Genomic DNA, 19,691 nt, shown 5'->3' on the forward strand with positions numbered 1-19,691 from the left:
GCTGTGAGGTGACTTGCAGGGCACGTTCCTTGTCACCCGTTGCTGTGATGGATCACATTAATGGACTTTGGATGATGAACTGCTCTGCACACCTGGGACACGCGCCCCTTGGTCACACTGTGTGACTCTTTTGCACCTGCTGGTTGGATTTGCTGAGCAGGTGTGTCCCACTGAGCCCTCGCCCTCCTGCTGAGAAACGCATCACTGGGCAACACTGTCCTGCAAACACCACCCAGGGCCCTCACACGGAGCCCCAGGCAGTGACGTCACTAGGTGACCAGGCCTCTGGGGACCCAGTCAGGAGGTGGTGTGCTGGACTGGGATGCTGTGCAGTGAGGGCCTCTTCTGTGGAGCGTTGTGCCCTGTCTCCATGGGGATGTCCAGGGTGCTGTCCTTCCCCGGGAAGTCCTTGTGTGGTGTGGTGTCAGATGCTGCAGGCCTCTGGGAGTGACTTAGGATGCTTCCCTCTGCTTCCTCTCCTGGGTGGTGCACAGGATGGCACAGCGTCCCCTCCAGAGCTGGCGGGGCTCCTCAGCACCCACCAGGCCTGCCCTTCATTGGTAGTCCACGTGGCTGCTGGAGGTCAGTGTGCTGCCCCAGGACCTTGGCTTAGCATTTCCTCAGGGCAGGTCAGCTGCTGGCAGGTCCCCTAGAGTGGACGTGAGCCAGCCACTCTTCGCCTCCATCTGGGAGGGGACCTGGCAGGGCAGGGCTGGGGGCTGCTGCTCTCTCTCTCCTCCCTTCTCTCTCCCAGCCTCCAGCTGCCCCCTGGGTTCTGAGTGGTCCTGGCAGAGCCTGTGTCCCTCCCTGTGCAGGTGGTGAGGTTTCCACCACTACCTGGCTTCCTGCAGCCTGAGCTCAGTGCCCAGCGTGGTGCTGCTGCCTGAGTCTTGTGCAGTGTCCCTGAGCTTCCTGGGTCTGGGGTTCCGTGTCCCAAGGGTACTGGGAACCCCCAGTCATTATTAAACCCTCTGAGTCCCCTGTGTCCTTCTCCTTCCTCCTCTGGTGCTCCGGGGTGCACAGGTGACTCCTGTGTCCCTCAGTCCATTGAGCTTCTGGTCTCTGCACTCTTGACGTTTCCACTGCTACAACATTGAGCTGGAGTCTGCCCTCCGTGGTGCCACCCTGCGATATCCTGCAGTGGTCTTCTCCCGCCCATGCCAGCCTTTCTGGTCTCTGGGTGGGCTTGGTTGAGGCACTTTCCTGGAATGCCCATCTCTTCTTGTGAGCTGTCATTCTATCAGCCAGAATGCTGGGCACCTTCAGTGTTACTATCTTAGATTCGTGGTCTCACCATTCCTTATCCCTGCCCTGTGGGCTCGGAGTGTGGCCCTGAATTTCTAGCTGTGTCTTGTCCTGTGCTGCCTGGGATCCACCTCCTGATGGGTGGACCTGTGCTGGACTAGGCCAGCCCTAAAACACCTATTAGTAGATAGGGGAGGTGCAGGGACCCAGCTTGAGGAGACTGCAACCCTGGGGGTCGAGGTCTCCTTTCAGCCCAGCAGGTGCGCCTGGCCATCATTTTACAGCTATTTGTGCACAGAGGCTTAAGATGCCGGCAGAGAGTTGCGTGCTGGTCTGCAGCATAGGCTGTCACTAACACTGGACATGCGCATAGTTTTGAGGAAGCAAGGGACCCTTTGAGGCTCTGGTCTTGCCCAGCCTCTCTCTGTATCGGCAGCCCTCATCGTGCAGGAAGCAGGATCCTCCTGTGTTGATGTTTCATAAGACATGCTTGTGGACATGGGCTCCTCCAGCTGTCTGCAGTGTGCACCTGGAGTCCCCTGCTCTGGCTGGTGTGCTCCTGGAATCCCCTGCTCTGGCTGGTGTGCACCTGGAATGCCCTGCTCTAGCTGGTGTGCACCTGGAATCCCCTGCTCTGGCTGGTGTCCTCCTGGAATCCCCTTCTCTGGCTGGTGTGCTCCTGGAATCCCCTGCTCTGGCTGGTGTGCTCCTGGAATCCCCTGCTCTGGCTGGTGTGCACCTGGAATCCCCTTCTCTGGCTGGTGTCCTCCTGGAATCCCCTGCTCTGGCTGGTGTGCACCTGGAATCCCCTGCTCTGGCTGGTGTCCTCCTGGAATCCCCTGCTCTGGCTGGTGTGCTCCTGGAATCCCCTGCTCTGGCTGGTGTGCACCTGGAATCCCCTGCTCTGGCTGGTGTGCACCTGGAATCCCCTGCTCTGGCTGGTGTGCACCTGGAATCCCCTGCTCTGGCTGGTGTGGACCTGGAATCACCTGCTCTGGCTGGTGTGCACCTGGAATCCCCTGCTCTGGCTGCTGTGCACCTGGAATCCCCTGCTCTGGTTGCTGGGCACCTGGAATCCCCTGCTCTGGCTGGTGTGCTCCAGGAATCTCTTGCTCTGGCTGCTGTGCACCTTGAATCATGTGCTCTGACTAGGTCTCTCAGCACCTCCCCTGGGGTGGTGGTTTCTCTATACGGGGTTTTCAGGATACCTAAGGAGTGGGGCAGGTGAGGGTCCAGCAGTGCAGGGTCAGCTCTCTGTCTCACTGTGAGACGCTCCACATAGGGGAGACCCAAGGGCTTCAGTGGATGGAGCTGGCCCGGTTTTTCTTGGTCAGTGAGGCTGTGGTAAAGCCCAGCAGGTGGGCTGTGCAGCTCCTTCTCCTGCAGAGCTGTGACAAGGACAGAGCACCCAGCATTGAGTCTTCAGTGGACACAGCAATCGTCCACCTTGACCTGGGGCCCAAACCCTGGATCCTCCCAGGTCCCAGCCTCCCCAGAGTACTTCCCAAGGAGCTTTCCAGATCATCCATTTGGCGACCCTCCCATGCACCCTCTACCACTGACCCCAATTCCCTCTGCAGTGAGGGTTTGTGAGGACCTCCTCCAGAAGAGGAAACTGAGGGTCAGAGAAGGGTATTAATGCCCATGGACACAAGGGCAAGGGATGAGGACAACCAGACAATTTTTCTTCTGGTCCCAGAATGTGCAGCCAGGGTTCTTTAGACACATCCCCAGTCCTTTCTATTTTTTTATTTTGAGGCAGAGCCTTGCTAATTGCTTAGGTTCTAACTAAACTGCTGAGACCAGCCTCAAACTTGCCATCCTCCTGCCTCCATCTCCAGAGTTGATGGGATTGCAGAACCTCAGGAACTTTAAAGATCAGCTTCTGCCCTGCAGACACAGCGCTCAAACCCACAGGTTGTTCCCAGAGGCGAACACACAGCACTGGGTGGAGATGACCACAGGCCCAAGCGGAAGTGCACCCAGAGGGGCAGGAACGACTGGGTGCTTCTCAGAACAGGGGAGAGGGTGTGCTGGGTGGAAAAGGGAGGTCAATGAGGCAAAGATTGGTACAAGACAAACCCCACTGCAGAATCTTGACAGGACACTTGTTATTTACGTGTTTATGGTACCAGGGATTGAACCCAGGGGTGCTTCATCACTGAGCCTCTTCCCAGCTGTGTTTGTCTTTATTTAGACCCAGGGTCTCACCAAGTTACTTAGGGCCTCATGAAGTTGCTGAGGCTGGCCTTGAACTTGAATCCCCCTGTCTCAGCCTCTTGAGTCTCAGGGATTACAGGCAAGGGCCATCGTGCCCACCTTTTCTAATTTTCTTCAATTTCCCTTCCTCTCTCCCTCTCTCTCTCCCTCTCTCTCTCTCTCTCTCTCTCTCTCTCTCTGGGCTCATGTCCAGCATGAAGCTCCAGGTGAGCTGCACAGCCAGGTGCTCAGGGTCTGCTGCTCTGCCTTCACCTGAACAGGGAGCAGACATCTCCCCACAGCATCTCCAGGGCTGGGAGGTGACTGGCCTTAGCAAGGGGCTCACAACCCTGTGACAGGCACAGGCTGAAAGACAGATGGAGCCCCAGGGAGGCCTGAGAGGGGAGGACCAGCCCAGGTCACCCTCACCTGGAGGGGGCCAGCTCGGGAGGCCTCCAGGGGTATTTGCTGCTGTGTCCCTGGAGGGATGAGGACAGATCAGGCAGACAGGGGATGTGGTCAGAGGAGACCCAACTCTGTCTGAAGGGTCTGCAGAGACCCTGGGTCCTGACACATCCCATCCTAGGAACACAAGTCCAAGCTGGGGGCAGGCAGTCCCCTTCCTGGCTGCTGGTGTGAAGCCCCAGGGCAGGGAAGGACTGGCCCCAAAGGGCTGTGTTCACCCCTCTCCTGACACAGAGCTGTGGCCATGGCAGAGCCCAGCAGGTGGCACAGGCTTCCTCCCTCCCCTGGGACAGCGAGGGGGCTTTGCTCTGTCCTGTGCTGCAGGCCCCTGGGCTGAGCTCCTGGAGGTCAGTGTCATGCTCTAGGGATTCACTGGACTGAGCTCCCTTGAGGGCTGAAGCCTCGGCACTGTTCACACGTGGCTTCCACAGTTGATCCACCACAGGATTTCCTATTCTAGAAACGGAGCTGAACAGAAACTTCTCAAAAGATGTAGAAAGGGCCAGAAATACAACAGCCCTGATGAACTTCTCTAGCCAGCAGGGAAAAGCAAGGCACTAGGGTCCATCTCACCCAGGCAGGATGTCCATCCTCATGAAAATAAAAACAATAAGTTCTTTCTCATGAAAAAATGTAACACTATGTCTCTCTTTCATTTTTGGTGTGTCTATGGCTGTGTCTTCAAGCTCAATTCACTATTCTCTCCTACTGCAGTGTTTAACTCACACCTGGATACTTCATTTTTTTTTATTTATTGTAAACAAATGGGGTATAACTTGTTTCTCTGGTTGTAGACGAAGTAGAAGCATACCATTTGTGTAATACACATTTACATAGGGTAATTGTGTTTGATTCATTCTGTTATTTTTTCCTTCCCCCACCCCTCCACCCCTCTTTTCCCTCTATTCTTTTCCCTCCTTCCTCCATTCTTCCATTCTCCCAACCCCCATTATGTATCATCATCCACTTATCAGCAAGAGCATTTTCTCTTTGGTTTTTTGAGATTGGCTTATCTCACTTAGCAAGATATTCTCCAATTTCATCCATTTGCCTGCAAATGCCATAATTTTATTATTCTTTGTGACTGAGTAATATTCCATTGTGCATATATACCACAGTTTCTTTATCCATTCATCAATTGAAAGACATCTAGGTTGGTTCCACAATCTGGCTATTGTGAATTGAGTAACTATGAACATTGATGTGGCTGCATCACTGCAGTATGCTGATTTTAAGTCCTTTGGGTATAGACCAAAGAGTGGCATAGCTGGGTCAAATGGTGGCTCCATTCCAAGTTTCTAAGTAATCTCCACATTTTTCTCCAGAGTGGCTGCACTAATTTGCAAACCCACCAGCAATGTATGAGTGTACCTTTTTCCCCACATCCTCGCCATCACCTGTTGTTGCTTCTATTCTTGATAATCGCCATTCTAATTGGGGTGAGATGGAGTCTTAGGGTAGTTTTGATTTGCATTCTCTTATTACAAGAGATGTTGAACATATTTTCATGTATCTGTTGATTGCTTATAGATCTTCTTCTGTGAAGTGTCTGCTCATTTCCTTAGCCCATTTGTTTTTTGGGTTATTTCTATTCTTGGTGCAGAGTTTTTTGAGTTCTTTATATATTCTGGAAATTAGTGCTCTATCTGAAGTAGGAATGGCAAAGATTTTCTCCCACTCTGTAGGCTCTCTCTTCACATTACTGATAGTTTCCTTTGCTGAGAGAAAGCTTCTTAGTTTGACTGGTTATTTCTTAATGGAAGGTTTTATCTCTAGAAGTTCCATTCAGTCCCTCCCTGCAAACACAGACTTTTTATAACATCTTCTATTTATGTGCTAAACTTTGAAAATACAGAACTCAGTTGTAATCAATAGTTGGGTTTGTTTTGTGCTAGGACTTACCCCAGGGCCGCACACCTGCTAGCCATGTGCTCTACCACTGAGCAACCCCCTGAGCCCCGAGAACAACTGTTGTAATGTCTTTCTCTACCAATTCTAACGTCTGGGCACCTGGCATAGCTACCACACACCTCGCAGAGGAACCTCAGGGCCTCAGCAATCCACGGGTCACTGTGGGGGGCCCAGGAGCATGAGATCAACTCCAGGTCGGCTTCTGTGGAGGTGAGCTGTGTTTCTGCTCCACTGTCTGTCTGGTAACCTGTGACTGACGCCAGACAGTGTTTCCTCCCATTGTTGGTGCTCAATACATTTGAACTCTTGTCAGTATTATTAACCTTTGTTCTAGAACTCAGATGAGTTCTGGAAGCAGCTTGTCCTCTATGTATTCCTTGCAATACAGCAAACTACAGTTGCGTTTCCCTAGAGGTGCGCAGTCCTCACCACTGAAGCAGGGCCCCATGCACCATGGGCTCTGCCAGTGTCCTGCTGCCCCTCCAGGGAGACTGGGTATGGCTGGGAAAGGCCCTGGCCCTGCACACACCAGGCACTGCTCTCCCTGCTCCCAGGGCTCATGCTTCAGCCTCCCACAGCGCTGCAGTTTGGCTCACGGCCCTCCTCAGCTCCATGTGGCACCTGTGCACCCAGGTCTCGGGCCAGCCCCGTAGTCCCAGGCTCAGGCCTTCCCTCCACATCCAGTCATCCTGTCCACCCCACTGACACTAGGGGGTCCAGGACCAGACCCAAGTCCACCCACCTACAGACACAGGCTCAGATAAGTTTGCCCCAGGACTCCAGAGACAAACCCATATGAAGGCCCTACCATGACACCTACCTGGAGTCTCTGGATGGCTTGCTGGCTGTACCCTTCAGGGCTCTCTAGAGGAACAGAATCAACTGGATGTCTGATCATTAAAAGGGGATTATTTGATTGGCTTACATGACCACAAGGTGGATGGTCCACAATGGCTGTCTGCAGGCTGGAGACCTGGAAGAACCAGCAGCCGCCCATCCAAGGGGAGGAAGTCCCAGAACAAGAGGGATCAACAGTGCCACCCTACCTAGTCCAAGACCACGGCTTCTGGAAACTTCCTCTAGAGTCACTGTCAGAGTTTGCTTTGGAAGAGTGAAGAAGGGAGGGTCCCATCTCCTCAGACAATAGAAGCAGCGATCCAGAACCCATTCGAGAGAGTCAGGAATGCATCTGCATCTGCTTCCTTGTTCTTCCAGCTTTTACTTTATCCAAGCCACCATCCTGTGGGGGTGCTGCCCACACGGGGGCAGGGTCTCCACTTCAGTTCACTGTCCACATTCCAATCATCCCTAGACAGGCCCTCAACGACACACCCAGAAGCCTCTCAATCACCAGCATCTCTTACTCCAGTCACGGTGACAATTCACATTAATCATTACACGGGCAATGGCGGCCCTTGCCAAAGCCTGTCTACAAAGGCTGGAAAGTGTGTCTACTTCTTCAAGACACCAGTGCAAGGCCACAGGGGTCATGAATGACCAGGGACACGTGGCACCACCCATGGAACTAAGGAACGTACCAGGAACTGACCTGAGGACATGGAGATCTGCAAACTACCTGGGGAAAAGCAAAATAATTATCCTAAAGTGGCTCAGTGGCCACAAGAGAATTAAAATGAAAATAAGGAAAACAAAATACAAAAAAAACATAGAAGGTCCAAAAAAGGAATTAAAGCCATAAAGAGGATCAATGAGATAGTTTGAAGTTAATCCAGTGACTGAAGTGAAAATTCTAGAAAGAGCTTCAACAGAAGACTTGACAGCATAGAAGAAAGAATCACAGACCCTGAGGACAAGACACTTGAAGTGACCAGAGGAATGAAAGGAGAAAAGATACAAGAGAATGAGGACAATCAAGAGGGACCCTGTACACTCAATAGCAAGCTTAGTGGGAGCAGAGAAAGGAGCAGGCCTTGACAATTTCCTGTCTCATACTGAGTTTGGAATTAGTTTGTTCCTGGTCTTCCAGGGCCATCTGAGTGCACTTCTATTTATATTTGGGATCTTCCTGTGTTTTCAGTGTGGCCATCAATGCCATGAACGTTCCTCCCAGCACCACCTTCCTAGTGACCCAGGCATTGCTGTAGCTGCACCACTGAGAACCGTGAGCAGGGCCTCGGGCTGCTCGGCCTCAGAGGGGCTTGGGGTCAGCCAGGCCCACACGATGCTCTGGTGAGCAGGGCCAGCCGGCAGCACGAGCAGGGCCAAGGCGTCCCCAGCTCCCCAGCTGCCCCTCCCTCTGCCGTCCTCCTCTTAGCAGCTCCTGATTCTAGAGCATCACCAGCAGCAAGAGCCAGAGTGATGAGCCACTGGGAAATTCCCTCCAGGGGACAATGAGCCACCACCCAGCCAGGGTGACCAGGGCCAGTGTGACTTGCCCAACCCTCAGGGACCCTCTGTCCTGCCCTCAGGGACCCTCTGTCCTGCCCTCAGGGACCCTCTCTCCTGCCCTCAGGGCCTGGGCTTCTGCCTGGAGGCCTGGGTCCCACCCCAAGGCTGGTCCTAGAACTCAAGCTCACAGGGAGCCAGGACTCTCCACCTACCCCACCCTGCGGTTCTGAGACTCCCAGAGGATTTCTGGTTCCTTCTCAAACCCTAAGAGGATCAGGGACAGATGGTGTCGGGACCCCAGCCCCAGGCTCAGGGATGGAGGCAAGAGGGTGAGGTCAAGGTACAGGTGACATTGGGGCCCAACCTGGGGACGAGCAGCCAGCTGAATAGGGAGCAGACAGCCCAGCCCTCACCTCCCACCCACCCCAGGAGGCCCTGAGGAGCAGCCCCTCACCCCCAAGGACCCAGGACTCCAGAGTGGTAAGTGAGGGGCTCTGGCAGGAGGTGGGTCCCAGGACAGGGCTGAGCTGGGGTGGAGGGTCCTCCTCTGGACACGCTGACCTGGACAGCCCCTCCCCTTGGGCTCAGAGTCCCCACGTGCAGAGGAGAGGCCTGGCCCTGACCTTCAATTCCCCTCAGTGCTGACCTGGGCTGTGCCCTGCTGGAGAGTAGGCACCCAGGGAAGCCCCAGGACCTGAACCTGCAGGCGCTGTCCCCTCTGTCACCTCCCCTAGGCTGCCCCAGATCAAGAGGTAGCCTGTCCTCTCCTCCCGACAAGGTGTGGAGGGGCGTCCCCTTCATCCCTGAGTCAGGGCCATTCCTGCTCATGTGGACACATCAGAGGGAGTGGACTGGCTGCAGGATGGCCACTTGGAACCTGTCCCCTCCAGGCCCCTGGTCCCAGACTCCAGCCTCTCCCCTGTCACCACTCTGCCCTCACTCCAGGGGACTGCATCTGAAGCCCCCAGGTGTGACCTACCCCAGATGAAAGTCCTCAAGCTCAGACAGGGAACAGCCACACCTCCTTCCTCCCAGGGACAGGGGCCTCCTGATGAGCCCAGAGTCTACACGCCCTGTCCTTCCACTAGCCCAGGACACCACTCAGACCCACACCGCCAGGAGGGGGACAAGGGGACCTCAGCAGGCACAAGGCAGCCCAGGGACACTCAGCTAGGGGTCACAGCCAGCCAGAGGCCTGACATGCAGGGCCAGGAACAGCTGAGACCTGCTGGGAGTCACCATAACAGGTAGCAGACTTGGCCACGTTGAGCAGTTTAGTCTCTAAGTCACCCACAGGTAAAGGTCAACTGGGGTCCAGCCATAAGGGTTAAGGGGAGAGCTCAGAAAGGGTAAGCACACAGCATGGCGCACAGCAAGAAGAGGCTCCCGTGGGAAAGCCAGTCCAGTGTATTATCTACTCCAGGGTCATATCAAGTTACCTAGGTTACAGGTGCAGTTAGCTTTGCACACGTGCAGATCACACAACTTGCTTGCCTCTCAGAGTCCACTAGTACCAAAGGTTATCATAATAAGGTAATGTCTCCAGGCCTCAAGGACAGAGGGGACATGGAGCAATTCTAAGCCACTCAAACAGAGTGCCTTTTGCACTGAGGACTTTGCTGAACTTGAAGGACTTCTTGAAGGACTTTTGTTCCTCTGTACATTAACTGACCTGAAATCCCTACAACTCCCCTGTTTTGTTTTGTGTGGGCTTTTGAGTAGACATGACTTCTCTTCATTTAAGGAAGGTGGAGGGAGAAAGCAAGGCAGCCATTGGCAAAAACAACCACAGCACGCTAAGGCCACAATCAATAAACCTGCTCCAATGAAAAGCTGTTAGACCCAGGTAGAATTTGGTAGCCATGAGATTAACCAACCAAATAAATCCAAACCTCTATCATCTTGTTGTACCTTCTCTACAATGTCTTAGATGGTCCAATTCCCTTTGAATGGGGTTTCCATTCTCACTTAAATTGAAACAACACATGTTGTTAAAATTTTGCTATCCCATAGATGTTGTAACAATAGCAAATAATCAATAGCAGCCCTGTTATCAAGAATAACTTGATGATACAAATTTCAGAAGATTTAATTTCCAAGAAGTATGGAGGCACCATCATCAGGGATACAATGACAGAAATAACACAATAATAGCCAGCATAGTTATAGAATTTTGGGTAAGTTTGGCAAACAAAGCTGTAACCAAGTTTTTTGGGTACATTCTAAACCCATCTGGACCAGTAATTGTACAGCAGATGTTGTTAAACACTTTTTATCCCCCCAAGATGATTAGAACACAGTGGGTCTTGGGCCTCATGCTCCTGTTGGAGCTTCCTTCTTTGAATCAGGGTCCTTTTCATCCAGGGTCAAATGGAATTTGGGAATCGGATTGTGAAATCTCCATTGCCAATTCATGATGAATGACAGGTCTCGCACATCTGGCAGGAATCCAGACAGAACCTGTACGAGTAAGAACAGCACCATATCCCCTCCCCCAAGGAATCAAATTGTGGGGTCCCACCATATTGGATCTGGTGGAACTTGGTATTTTACATGAATCTTTGGTAGTGGTTCCTTAGGGGTAAAGGGCCTGTCCAAGGCAGAGGACAAGAGATGTGTATTATCTTCATAACGTACATTAAGAGCACTTGTTGTGAAGAAGGCAATATTGAGAGCATTACTAACATCAGCAAGGCCAGGAATCCTGTTTTGATTTTGTTTTCAAAGACATGTTTTTAGTGTGCAATGTGCACATTTGACTAAGGCCTGTCCAGTAGGATTGTGAGGAATTCCATGGGTTGGAATTATATTCCATTAATTTCAAAACTGAGCAAAGACACTAGAAGTATAGGCAGGGGCATTGCCAGTTTTTAAACATGAGGTGTACCCATGGTGGCAATGGAAAGGAGCACATGAGAGATACAGGCTGAGACCTTCTCTGAACGATGTGCACTGGCCCATATAAGCCCTGGGGATGTAGCTATGGTACCATGTCCAAAAGAAAAGGGGTGGAAGGGAGGAAAGCGAGTCACATCCATCTGCCCGAGAGCATTAGAGTGTAAACCTCGAGGGTTCACAGTTTCCCAAGTAGGGGAAGGAAAGGGTGTGCAACGAGAGCAATATTAATGATGAAACGGGCCTGTTGAGAGGAAATAGAAAGGTCTTCATTAAGGAGCGAGCATTTTGATGAAAAAAGTTGTGGGATTCCACAGCATCTGGAAAGAGGATAAAACTATTTTACAGCAGCATCAGCATGAGCATTTCCTTCAGTGAGTGGTCCGGGAATCTTCGTGTGGCTGCCTATGTGAGCAGGAAATACTACAGCTGTAGGACCCTGAAACAGAGATTGGAGGGTGATCAACAGGGATAGCAGATTAGAGTCCAAGTGAGGTGACAGAATTGCAGAGGAAATGTGAGGACTCAGTTTGGCTAAATGCTGAGAATCTGCAATGATGTTTCGGGCAGTGGGAAACATACGAAGAGCCAAAATAATACTAGCTAATTCTGCTGCTGAGGAGAAGCTTGAGACAATGTGTAATAATCAGTCCATTTCTCATCAATGAATATAGATACCACACCCTGTCGTTTCCTCCATCAGTATAAACAGTAATGTTGCTGGAAACTGGAATGGAAGAGATTATAGAAGCAGCATGAGAGACTAGACACAACAAGAAAGGCGTTCACCCAGAGGTGCATGGGAAGCAATAGGAGCAAAAAATCAGTGAAGACAGCCTGATAATATGAAGGAAATTGTAAATACTGTCAATGTAAAGTCTCCCCATAAGTAAGATAAAGTACATGAATGTCCGTTCCCATAAGAGGTAAAATACAATTGTGACCATCTGAGATCAATTGAGCATACTTTTCAGCATAAGGAAGAACATTTCTTCCTGAAAAGGGAGGAGAATATAACCACTCTGTTTATACAAGTTGTGATTATGAAGGGCAACAGCTGCAGCAAAGGCATAAGGCTTTTCTGAAAATGTAATTAGAGATAAAGGAACATTGAGTGTTGGGCGTCTGTCTATAAGGATTGTAGATAATTGCTCATTAACTCCTGCAGTCAGTAACTGGGAAAAAATGATGGGATTATGGTGCTTTTTCTTTCTTTATTTGCAGTGCTGGACATTGAACCCAGGGCCCTGGGTTTGCAAGGCGAGGACTCCACCAAGTGAGCTGTATCCCAGCCCAATGTTGATTTTTCAACAACTGAAAAAAAGGTGACAACGAATCAGTCGTTAAAGAAATATATGGTAGAGCCCAATTTAAATGTCCTAAAAATTGCTGTAAATGAACTAAGGAAAAATTGGAAGGAAGAGTCAATTTTGGAATATTAGGAATGGAAAAACATTGGAGTATCTTCTGTCCTAAATAGTCAATAGGGAGTTGTTGAATGTTTTCTGTGGCCACATGGAGGCCAGATTGTAAAAGTGTGTGTTATAATGTAGTTAAAGTACCTTTTGTAAGTACTGGCCCAGTGATCAAAATATCATGCATATAATGATAAACAAGAATATGTGGGAATAACTGTCAGAACGGCTGAAGAGCCTTATTCACAAAATGTTGACATAATGTGTGGCTATTCAACGTAACTGAAGGAAGAATTTTCCACTGACATCTATCAGCAGGCTCATGATGATTGAAAACAGCAACTGTGAAGGCAAACTTTTCCCGATCATGAGGAAAGAGAGGAATAGTACAAAAACAGTCTTTGAGGTCTGTTGCATATAAGGAAAAATCTTAAGGGATGAAGTCAGGCCTAGGCAATCCACGTGGAAGTGGACCCATAGGTTGAATGCACTCACTGATTTCTCTTAAATCTTGTAATGCTCCCATTTCCCTGATTCCCTCTTTATGATAAAATGGGTGTATTCCATGGGCTGGTAGAAGGTTCAACGCGTCCCAATTGTACCTGTTCTGGAATGGGGGCCTCTGGGGCTGCCACCTTCTCCTCAGACCATGGCCACCGTTCTACCAGACAGGAGTGGTGACCTTCCACTTTAATGGTAAGGTGCTGGATTTCACAGAGGCCCCTACAAATAGGACGACTCCATAGACGTTTGTAATTTGTGCAAGATGTCACTGCCCCACACATCACAGGGAAACGCCATAATGTACAGCTGAATGTGAGTGATAACTTGCTGTGTGTGGAAGGGGAGGAGCAACACAAGCACAGAGAGCTTGTGGACACCTGTGCACTGGTGCCTCCTGTGCCCCAAACCCGGGTGGCCCTCTGTAAGGACCAGGCACGAGGCCACTTTGAGAGAGGTGTAACTAACATCAGCATCAGTGTCCAATTAGCCTGTGATTGACTGTTCATTTAAACAAAGGCTTAATTTTGGTCTATTTTCAGTAATAGGTAAGCAACCTCCAATAATAGCCAACTCCTGCATTCCCTCTTTCATTTAGGGGTTCCTGGGCAGTAATATAAGGAATTACAGTCCATTGAGCTATGAGGTCCTTTGGGGAGATTTAAGGACATATAAGGCCAAACTTGAATGTATATTACACCAGCATAATCAGAACCAATCGCTCCAGGAATTATGAATTTTCCTTCTTTAGCACTGTGGGAGTGGGGCAAAATTAAACAAAAGCTACCCTTAGGTAGAGGTCTTTGCATGTGGGTACAATCTTACACACTTCCCAGGGAGACGCAGTTGAGCATCCTCAGTAGTAATCAAATCTACTCCTGTGCGCCCTCTAGTGGCCCGAGGGGGTTTGTGTCAGGAGCGTCTGTTTGACCTGGAAACATCTGTGAAGGACTCTGCAGAGGAAAAGGGTTCCTCCTCCTTTGACCCTGGGTCAGGAGGTGACCCGTGATTGGGTTTCCCGACTTGTCTGTTTTAGATCTGCTTCGATTAGCCCAGTGAAATCTTTGAAGACAGATTGGACATTTCTGATTGAGCCGTTTTGTGGGCATTTTTTTTTTTTTTTAATCTTACAGTCCTTTTGAAGATGACCAGGTTTTTACAATGGTAACAAAGTTCATCAGGGGGTTAGAGCAGCAAGTAAAGCAGCTTTATGAGTTTCAGTTCCAACATTTTTGCATGCCCTTATTAAATCAGAAAGCACAGTACCCACTTTACAGTACACAGATTTCATTACTCCTTACAGTCTTGGTTGGCATTTTCATAAGCCAGGTGTTTGGTCAGAATATTGGCAGCCTCCAAATTGTCTACTTGTCTTTCAGTAGCTTTAGTCAATGGTTAAGAAAATCAATGAAAGGCTCCCCTGAGGCTTGTTGAATTACAACAAGGGACTAGGAAGGACCCGGAGTGTCTGGGATGCTCCTCCATGCTTTACAAACTACGGTTCTAATCTGGACAATGGCGGCTGCGGGCAACTGAGCTTGTTGTTGTCCCATGCCAAACATGTCATCATAACCAGTATTAACATGTCCTTGAGCATTATCCTAGCTTAAACACAGGCTAAATCAGAGTATTCTTGTTAAAACACTGTATTTGGGGGCAGGAGAAGTACCCATCTTCACCAATACTTTCTGATCAGAGGGAACCAAGGCATAAACCCATTCCCAGCCCCTCTATCATATTAAGAGTGAAATTACACTTAATTCCACTTTCCATCACTGTCCTTCTTAATTCTTTAACACAGCAAAAGGCAATTGTTCACATTCTGACTGATTAGCATTGTTTAATCTAATGGGCAGACAGCTGAGGTCTGAGTTTCTCCCCTGCCTCTGCCGGCTTGAGACACTCAGATAAATGAGACTGGACTAGAGGAGGAAAAGGAGGAGGGGAAGGAGGAAAAGGAGGAGGGGGAGGAGGAGAAGGAGGTAAAGGCGGAGGGGGAGGAGGAAAATGAGGAGGGGGGAGGAGGAAAAGGAGGAGGGGGAGGAGGAGAAGGAGGTAAAGGCGGAGGCGGAGGAGGAAAAGGAGGAGGGGGGAGGAGGAAAAGGAGGAGGGGGGAGGAGGAAAAGGAGGAGGGGGAGGAGGAGAAGGAGGTAAAGGCGGAGGCGGAGGAGGAAAAGGAGGAGGGGGGAGGAGGAAAAGGAGGAGGGGGGAGGAGGAAAAGGAGGAGGGGGAGGAGGAGAAGGAGGTAAAGGCGGAGGGGGAGGAGGAAAAGGAGGAGGGGGGAGGAGGAAAGGAGGAGGGGGGAGGAGGAAAAGGAGGAGGGGGAGGAGGAGAAGGAGGTAAAGGCGGAGGGGGAGGAGGAAAAGGAGGAGGGTGGAGGAGGAAAAGGAGGAGGGGGAGGAGGAAAAGGAGGAGGGGGAGGAGGTGGAACAAAAAGACAGGGCTGAGAAGAAACTTCAGTCTTAGAGACCTCCAGGGAAGTTTGGGGCTCTGTCAAGGGTATTTTTGAAAGATAGCGTCTCCACACAAATACCAAGCATGTACCACAGTTACAGGAGTCCTCAGCTCCTCATGCAATTTTTTACCTATGTCTTCCCAATCTTTGGATCTTAAGAAACCACTCTCTGGATACAATGGACAGCAGGAATCTATTTCAGACCACAAAGCAGCAAGATCAGCATTACTTACAGTATGTTTAGCCTGATGAAGCAAATAAGAAAGTTCATCCTGATGAGAAATTTGAGCATCAGACAGGGAAGTCCCCATAGCTTACCAGCGGGATCTGTACCAACTGATGAGTGACACACATCAAGTCCTATTCCAGCAGTAAGCTATCCCCTTCTCCCGACAACACGTCCAGAGAGTCCCTGCTCAGAGCACCAGCTATAAAGGATAACTGGGGTCCAGCCGTAAGGGTTAAGGGGAGAGCTCAGAAAGAGGCAAGCACACAAGATGGCAAGGAGCAAGAAGAGGCTCCCCTGGGAAAGCCAGTCCAGTGTATTATCTACTCCAGGGTCATATCAAGTTACCTAGGTTACAGGTGCAGTTAGCTTTGCACACGTGCAGGTCACATAACTTGCTTGCCTCTCAGAGTCCACTAGTACCAAAGGTTAATATAAAAAGTCAGTGTCTCCAGGCCTCAAGGACAGAGGAGTCACAGAGCATTTCAAAGCCATTCAAAAACAGTGCCTTTTGTCCTGAGGAGTTTGCTTCACTCAAAGGAACTTTGGTCCTTTGTACAAGGACTGACCTGAAGTCCCTACACCAACGAGCAAGAGGAGAGAATCACAAGGCAAGTGACCAATATGGGGGAGTGGGGGTAAAACTGCCCCAAACTGACAAAGCCCAGGAACTGACATGTCTATAGATCCAAGGGAGCTTCCAGTGAAATCTCAAACCAGGAACATACCTGGGTGCTTATGCTCTGTCCATGGAATGTAATTAACTCAGCCAAGTGGAACTCAGATGCAGGATCCCCAGCCCCTCCAGCTGACCTGCCCCTCAGCACTTACCAAACACTAAGTTTGGCATGTCAGAGACACTTGCACACCAGGTGTGCACGACACCCAGGGTGTCAATCCACAGATGAATGGAACAAAATAATGTTATGGTGCGCAACTTAAGAACAGACCGATCACAGACCGATCAAATTTGAGAAGTCCAAATTTGAGAGTCTTTATTAAGCCAGCCATCTGACTGTCTCACACAATGCCCCCCAAAAATGGCTATTGGGAGAACAGCCCTGATCACAGGGTTGTAGGGGTTCTTATACCAAAAATCACATCAATTATAAGTGTTGCTATGATTCGAAATTATAAACTAACATCATGAGATCATCGACAGAGGGGGAAGTGGGTCAAAATGATCCTTACCTAGGTACAAACTAAAGAGTGGTTGCGAACATCCACACAATTACTGTTCACATGGTACATTGTTTAGGAGCAATAGGAATCAAGAGAGCAATTTTTACTACATAGGAGTTGTCATTGTATATTATTAAACATGTCACACCAAGTAACTGAGATGGGCACAGAGGCGGGGTGTTCCCATGGGAGAAGCTTATTTCCTACATAACATGGAGTCTCAGAGCAACATGGAATCTGTTTAGTCTTCTCCCTTAGAGTCTGGCCTATGACATTCTCATGGAGTCAGATCTGTCAGCCCATCACATTCCCCACTGGTTTTTTTGTACATAATCAAATCATTGATTCCTGACATCTTCTAAGCAAGAGAAAAAACATGTTTAACATTTTTTCAGTCTTATCTTTAGATGGTGGTTGGGGTCTCTGAGGGCTGTCCATTTTTCTGTTGTCTTAACTCAGATGTGATGAGTCCATGTTGTGAGTAAGGTCCCTTCCATTTCAGCCAGGCAGTAGTCCTTTCCGCAACAATTTGATGTAGATGTACTTTTCTGACTGAAATGGGAGTTGGAAATCAGTGGTCTCTTGGGGCTGGTTCTCTCATAAGTTGAACCTGTTAGAGAGACTTAACTGGTTAGAACAGGAGCAGGTTCTTGGTAAGGGTGGAGGAAGGGCTCTGAAAGCGTTAACATTTTAATCTCTCAGAGGTCATTTGCCTCCAACTTTCTGAACCCAAACTGGCCCTTATTTTTGTGATTTAACCTAATTTACCTACCTATATTGACTGTCTTTTAAACATTTTATTATCACACCTCAGATTTTAGGGACTTTTTACGGCTGTAAGGAAAAAGGGCGATGACAGATCTTGCTGCTTCGAGCTGAGAAGGGGTGATGTGGGATGGGGCAAGCAGTAAAAAGTTCCTTTTTAGAAACTGGATCTTTCTAGGGGTAAAAGTCTTGTTCTCTGAAAGAGACAAAAAAATGAGTACAAAATAAATAGCCTCTGGAACATGTCAATGAATATCATGAAGCTGATAGAAATTAATAATCTCTTACCAGGAGGTGGAAGAGCTGAGAGGTTGTTCACATAAAAAGGCCTAACAAAGTCTAACAAGGCTGGAAAGGATAAGGCCTTAATTGTAAATCTTAACACTGTCAGAGTTATCAGGAATGTAAACACAATATTTACTTAAATTACTTACTGTCATCTGATTTTTGTAAAATATCTTTTTCTTGGTATGATCTTTTTGTTTAGTAGAGATTCCTTTATTTGTGTTACTCAGGGCTAGAGAATCATACTAGCAAACATGGATTAAGTCTACTGTACCGGAGGTTAGGATGATCTGTAGGCCTTAAACTGACTAAAAACTTATAACTCTAACAGTTTCTTCTGATAGTTATCAGGCATTTTTGTCTAAGAATATTTTTTGCTACCTCTATTTTTACTTAAAATGTTCAGGAATGACTGTGTTTTAACTGTTTTGCTAGGTATTTAAGATCAAGTTGGTCAAATTGACCTTGTTCCTATCTGGTGTTAAGAGTCAGCTGAGTTCCCACAGGGGTCACTCTTGGGGAACTGGAGAGCAGCTTCTTAGCTCCTTTAGTGCCATTCACCTGGTAGGGTCTCCTTGAGGAGGTGGCTTCCTTTGGATGCATTAGGGATGGCTCCCTTTCCCAAGGACCCTCCTCTGCAGCAGGTGCACTGATTGGCTTTTCATCCTCTAGTGGTCTCAACATCTCCCTGATGAGAAGGTTGTGTGGCCCAGAGTTGCAAAGCTCCTTAGAGAAGTTCTCTTGTTCCAGGGGTTCAAGCTGACTCTGAGAGTAAGAGCCAAATAGTGATTTTGTGGCTCCTTTATTTTAATCTCAATTTTTAAGTTTTAATCTTAAACATCCAGCAAGTCAGTTTCACCAGTCATACAGTAAGAGTACTGGGTTTTAACTTTAATGTCTATGACTTTATAGTTATTTGGTTGATTATCTCAAATTAATTTAGATTGTTCTTGAAGCAGTACCTCTGTAAAACATTAATCAGTCAACAGTTACAGAGTTATTTCAAAAGGAAAATTCAAAATGGAATTAACAACAGTAAAAACATATTTAGTTGTGTAATAGCTATCTTAAATTTTGGCTGAGCTATATATCATATTCCATGTTTGAGATTACAGTAATTTTTATAACAAAAAATCAATCTTTAGAATATAACTTATGAGCTGAAGTCTGACTTATTTTGGGGTCATTGTAACATGTAGTAAGGTAGGAAGCAGAGCTTTATCTCAGGTAAGGCGGGGCTTTTCATAAATCTTATGTAAAGCAGTCTAGTTCTAAAGTTGATCTTTAACTTTTTTTAAATATCATTTTATAAAGTTTACATATATTGTTTCCTAAGTCTATATGTTAGTTAACACAGTATGATATTACACCTAAAACATAAATCAAAGAAAGTTGAGAGAGCTTTTAACTTTCCTTTTGTTTAGTAAAGTGGCAAAATGTTTTTCCTGTTTTATGATATTAACTTTTAAACATATCAGGCTCTCATTATCTTTTAGAAATACATTTACATTTTTATCCCAGTGCAGAAGGTAACATAAGGTTCAGGTCCAGTTACAGAACACTAAATGATATAAATAAATCCCCAATAAAATTTCTTATTCTGATAAGTTTAAAATTACCATTACAGGGAGGGATGGGGGAAGGGAAAAATAACAGAATGAATCAAACAACATTACCCTATGTAAATTTATGATTACACAAATGGCATGCCTTTATGCCGTGTACAAACAGAGAAACAACATGTATCCCATTTGTTTACAATAAAAAAAAGAAGAAAAAAAATTACCATTACAACTTT

At 48.2% G+C, this 19,691-nt stretch overlaps 1 protein-coding gene across 1 annotated transcript in view; it reads left to right on the plus strand.

Annotated features, from left to right (window-relative positions):
* The window catches only part of LOC124966922 (leukocyte immunoglobulin-like receptor subfamily B member 3), a 106,771-nt gene that overhangs the window by 38,080 nt on the left and 49,000 nt on the right, over positions 1-19,691 (plus strand). The gene's annotated exons all lie outside the window — the stretch shown is intronic.

This window comes from Sciurus carolinensis, chromosome 16 (genome assembly GCF_902686445.1).
Source record: "Sciurus carolinensis chromosome 16, mSciCar1.2, whole genome shotgun sequence".
NCBI lineage: Eukaryota > Metazoa > Chordata > Mammalia > Rodentia > Sciuridae > Sciurus > Sciurus carolinensis.